The sequence below is a fragment of the Schistocerca serialis genome, unplaced genomic scaffold, assembly GCF_023864345.2.
Source record: "Schistocerca serialis cubense isolate TAMUIC-IGC-003099 unplaced genomic scaffold, iqSchSeri2.2 HiC_scaffold_754, whole genome shotgun sequence".
Classification (NCBI taxonomy): Eukaryota; Metazoa; Arthropoda; class Insecta; order Orthoptera; family Acrididae; genus Schistocerca; species Schistocerca serialis.
In genome coordinates, this window is record NW_026048358.1 from 70,001 (window position 1) to 75,000 (window position 5,000).

Here is a 5,000-nt window from a genome sequence, read left to right on the forward strand (position 1 = left end):
TGGCAAATGCTTTCGCTTCTGTTCGTCTTGCGACGATCCAAGAATTTCACCTCTAACGTCGCAATACGAATGCCCCCGCCTGTCCCTATTAATCATTACCTCGGGTTCCGAAAACCAACAAAATAGAACCGAGGTCCTATTCCATTATTCCATGCACACAGTATTCAGGCGGGCTTGCCTGCTTTAAGCACTCTAATTTGTTCAAAGTAAACGTGCCGGCCCACCGAGACACTCACTCAAGAGCACCCTGGTAGGATTGCAACGGGGTCCGCCTCGGGACGCACGAGCACGCACGAGGCGCGTCGCACGCCTTCAGCTCGCCCCACCGGCAGGACGTCCCACGATACATGCCAGTTAAACACCGACGGGCGGTGAACCAACAGCGTGGGACACAAATCCAACTACGAGCTTTTTAACCGCAACAACTTTAATATACGCTATTGGAGCTGGAATTACCGCGGCTGCTGGCACCAGACTTGCCCTCCAATAGATACTCGTTAAAGGATTTAAAGTGTACTCATTCCGATTACGGGGCCTCGGATGAGTCCCGTATCGTTATTTTTCGTCACTACCTCCCCGTGCCGGGAGTGGGTAATTTGCGCGCCTGCTGCCTTCCTTGGATGTGGTAGCCGTTTCTCAGGCTCCCTCTCCGGAATCGAACCCTGATTCCCCGTTACCCGTTACAACCATGGTAGGCGCAGAACCTACCATCGACAGTTGATAAGGCAGACATTTGAAAGATGCGTCGCCGGTACGAGGACCGTGCGATCAGCCCAAAGTTATTCAGAGTCACCAAGGCAAACGGACCGGACGAGCCGACCGATTGGTTTTGATCTAATAAAAGCGTCCCTTCCATCTCTGGTCGGGACTCTGTTTGCATGTATTAGCTCTAGAATTACCACAGTTATCCAAGTAACGTGGGTACGATCTAAGGAACCATAACTGATTTAATGAGCCATTCGCGGTTTCACCTTAATGCGGCTTGTACTGAGACATGCATGGCTTAATCTTTGAGACAAGCATATGACTACTGGCAGGATCAACCAGGGAGCTGCGTCAACTAGAGCTGAGCAGCCGGCCGCCCGGGAGTGTGTCCCGGGGGGCCCGCGCGAACACGCAAGCGTCCGCTCAATTATTCTGCAAACAGGAGGAGGCTGAGCTCCCCTGCACAATACACCTCGAAACCCTCTCAGGTCCCGGCGGCGCGCAGCGCCGTCCTAAGTACTTGGTCGGGTTCGAGAGAGGCGCAATCGCCCGGAGTTTGGCGAGTAGACGCTTTAGGTGCGACCACCCGTGCTCCCAACTGAGCTTGCCGCTGCCGACAGAGGCCCGGGAGCGTGCTGTCGTGGCATTGCCGGCGGGAGACAACACGCGCCACCTACGGTGGCCGGCAGCTCCAACGCCAGCGCCACAGAAGGACAAAAGCCCCACTTGGGTGCCGAAGCGAACTCTCCCAGCACAGCGCACGCGCCAACACGTCCGCACAGCTGCGATACAATCCACCTGCGAGAACCGCAGAGGCGACCGAGCAGCAGACGGCGTCGCGGCGCCGAGCGCCGGGCGGCGGCGCATCCTCAGCGCACACAGTCCTCAATCGGACCAGCACACTGCAGATGTCCACCGCGCTTCGCACCGGGCCCGCGAGGACCTACTTTGGCCGCACGGCGCCGCGTGCAGGGTGCGCCGGCGCGCAGCTGCGCCGCCTGCCGCCTCCGTCGGCCGGCGCGCCTGCCACTGGCCGCCCCCACCAGCCGGCTGTAGCGCGTGCGCCCACGCACCGCGCGGCCAGCACGCCGGGAGGCCCCCCCTCACCGGCCGGGGACGGTCCCACCCAGCCACCGCCGCGTATCGCTTCACACCCACATGCCATTCACGTTCGTGGGCATGGTGGGTATCGCTGAAACAACCGGTTGGTAGCTCAACCGATCGTCGCCATCACTGATTCACCTCTAGCGAGAACAACCGCACCACAACGGTTTACCAGTTCTTCATTTGCGTAACGTCACCAGCAAACGTAGACGTCCATCGCCATTTGCAAATTCAACGATTGTTGCATGCCTGTGTCAGGTGTCACGACACACTATGTCTGCCCACATACACGCAACAACATGTGCACGCTTCGCGAACACGTGGAAGGTGGCCCCCGTACGTATGCGATGTCCATTGCGCGAACGACTGTCAACCGGCCTCTGTCGCATGTCGCAGATGTGGAACGCAGTGCACCATGCTATCACGGTGTGTGAGAAGAGACGACTACGTCTGACAACACGCGCCACTACATCAACAGACGGCTCATGCTGATCGCCATCCACGGCATACCATACTTCAATCCAGCTCTTATAGGGAGACGACACGTAGCTGAGTGCACAATATTTGGACCGTATGGTTCGCCGTTGTTGGCGCAGTCGTGGTACGGTCACACATGTACCACGATGTATCATTCAGTACATGAGGACCAATGTGCAGTACAGTGTGTGATTTGGACGTACAACATCAGCGGACAGTTGACACAAGCCGTACCACAACGTAGGCTGTGCTTCGCCATGCGAATGCCAATGAACAACTGCGAAGGGCATTGAGCATGTACGTCCTGCTGCCATCCGCATTACAGTGTATAGCTGCAAGGTGTTTAACATGAAGCGATACTCTGGGGACCGGGCAGTGCGAGTAGCAAACTATATTGCGGGGGTTGCAGTTAGGCAACACTACACTAATTTAACGCGTCGTATGACAATTACAGAGCAGGTTAAGGCCCAACGTGTGTTGGTTAAGGTACAATATAGGTTAGGTTAAGGTACAATATAGGTTAGGTTACGGTACAATATGGGTTAGGTTAAGGGACAATATGGGTTAGGTTAAGGGACAATATAGGTTAGGTTAAGGGACAATATGGGTTAGGTTAAGGGGACAATATGGTTAGGTTAAGGGACAATATGGGTTAGGTTAAGGGACAATATGGGTTAGGTTAAGGGACAATATAGGTTAGGTTAAGGGACAATATAGGTTAGGTTAAGGGACAATATAGGTTAGGTTAAGGGACAATATAGGTTAGGTTAAGGGACAATATAGGTTAGGTTAAGGGACAATATAGGTTAGGTTAAGGGACAATATAGGTTAGGTTAAGGGACAATATAGGTTAGGTTAAGGGACAATATAGGTTAGGTTAAGGGACAATATAGGTTAGGTTAAGGGACAATATAGGTTAGGTTAAGGGACAATATAGGTTAGGTTAAGGGACAATATCGGTTAGGTTAAGGGACAATATGGGTTAGGTTAAGGGACAATATAGGTTAGGTTAAGGGACAATATAGGTTAGGTTAAGGGACAATATAGGTTAGGTTAAGGGACAATATAGGTTAGGTTAAGGGACAATATAGGTTAGGTTAAGGGACAATATAGGTTAGGTTAAGGGACAATATAGGTTAGGTTAAGGACAATATGGGTTAGGTTAAGGGACAATATAGGTTAGGTTAAGGGACAATATAGGTTAGGGTTAAGGGACAATATGGGTTAGGTTAAGGGACAATATGGGTTAGGTTAAGGCGCAATATGGGTTAGGTTAAGGCGCAATATAGGTTAGGTTAAGCGACAATATGGGTTAGGTTAAGGGGACAATATAGGTTAGGTTAAGGCGCAATATGGGTTAGGTTAAGGCGCAATATGGGTTAGGTTAAGGCGCAATATGGGTTAGGTTAAGGCGCAATATGGGTTAGGTTAAGGCGCAATATGGGTTAGGTTTAAGGCGCAATATGGGTTAGGTTAAGGCGCAATATGGGTTAGGTTAAGGCGCAATATGGGTTAGGTTAAGGCGCAATATGGGTTAGGTTAAGGCGCAATATGGGTTAGGTTAAGGCGCAATATGGGTTAGGTTAAGGGCGCAATATGGGGTTAGGTTAAGGCGCAATATGGGTTAGGTTAAGGCGCAATATGGGTTAGGTTAAGGCGCAATATGGGTTAGGTTAAGGTACACATTGTTGTAAGGAAAGGTGTATTGGGGGGGGGGGGGGGGGGGGGGGGGGGGGGGGGGGGGGGGGGGGGGGTGGGGGCGGGCGGGCGGCGGCGGCCGGGTTTGTTGATTGTGATTATAGTAAGTGGATGCCTGCGGCATCATCTGATTTGCCACGTCAGGATGCACCTTTGGCCTCATGACAGGCGGCGCTCTGATTCCATGCTTGTGGCAGACCTGTGTCTTTCATTCCTGCCATTGTTTGTGTGCTGTGACAGGAGGCAGTATTGTGATGTTGGGTGTACCCTGTGTAGGACGTGTGTGGGTGTTGGTGGCTTAGCTGAGCAATGGTGGTTGTCGGAGGGTGGGATATTCTGTTTTGTGAGTGGACCCTCCCGGTCTGGTTATGATAGTGTGGATTGTCTAATGTGGCGGAGAGGATGCACTGGTGTTGTTCCATGCTGGTGCTTACATATTGTCCTCTGTGCCTGTTACAGGCAGAGAGTAGTGCGTGATAAGAGTGTCTGGCTGACGTGTGGTTGTGATTGTGAGCAGAGTCTTTCAGCATGTATACGGACAGTTGTATACATTATCTGTATTTTGATGGCTCTATCTATTACTAATCAGCGCCGTGTATACGTTTCATCCGGTTCCAGTCGAAACTGTTGTATCTCTGTACATTAGTGACACGGCGAGGCCGCCATGTAGTTACTCGTCTCGGCAGCTTCCACCGGTGTATGGCAAATGATTATAAGGAATCAGTCTAGTCGTCAATACCGATAGTGTGACGTCACATGTCTGGGGTGGGGGACGCTGCGCCCTTCTGGTGGGTCATGGCCTAGAAAGACTCTTCCCACGCAGGGGGGGCTTGGACTGTCATTGACTCTTCCGAGTAATATACTTGCCGTACGTTTTTGCGACTGCGAGTGCAACGCTCACCCGGTACCGACATGGATGGAGCGCCTCCTAGCTGCCGCTGAGCATCTGCATTCGTACAGAGAGCAACGCGATCGCGTCTGTAGCTCGTACGTGGTACAGCTCGCAGCTCATGTAT

At 52.3% G+C, this 5,000-nt stretch overlaps 1 non-coding gene across 1 annotated transcript in view; it reads right to left on the reverse strand.

Annotated features, from left to right (window-relative positions):
* Positions 1 to 1,050, reverse strand: part of LOC126450827 (small subunit ribosomal RNA) — a 1,910-nt gene extending 860 nt beyond the window's left edge. Inside the window, exon 1 of the ribosomal RNA XR_007584466.1 lies at positions 1 to 1,050. This exon is cut by the window's left edge and continues 860 nt beyond it. This is a non-coding gene — a ribosomal RNA (small subunit ribosomal RNA).
* Between the last annotated feature and the right edge of the window lie 3,950 nt (positions 1,051 to 5,000).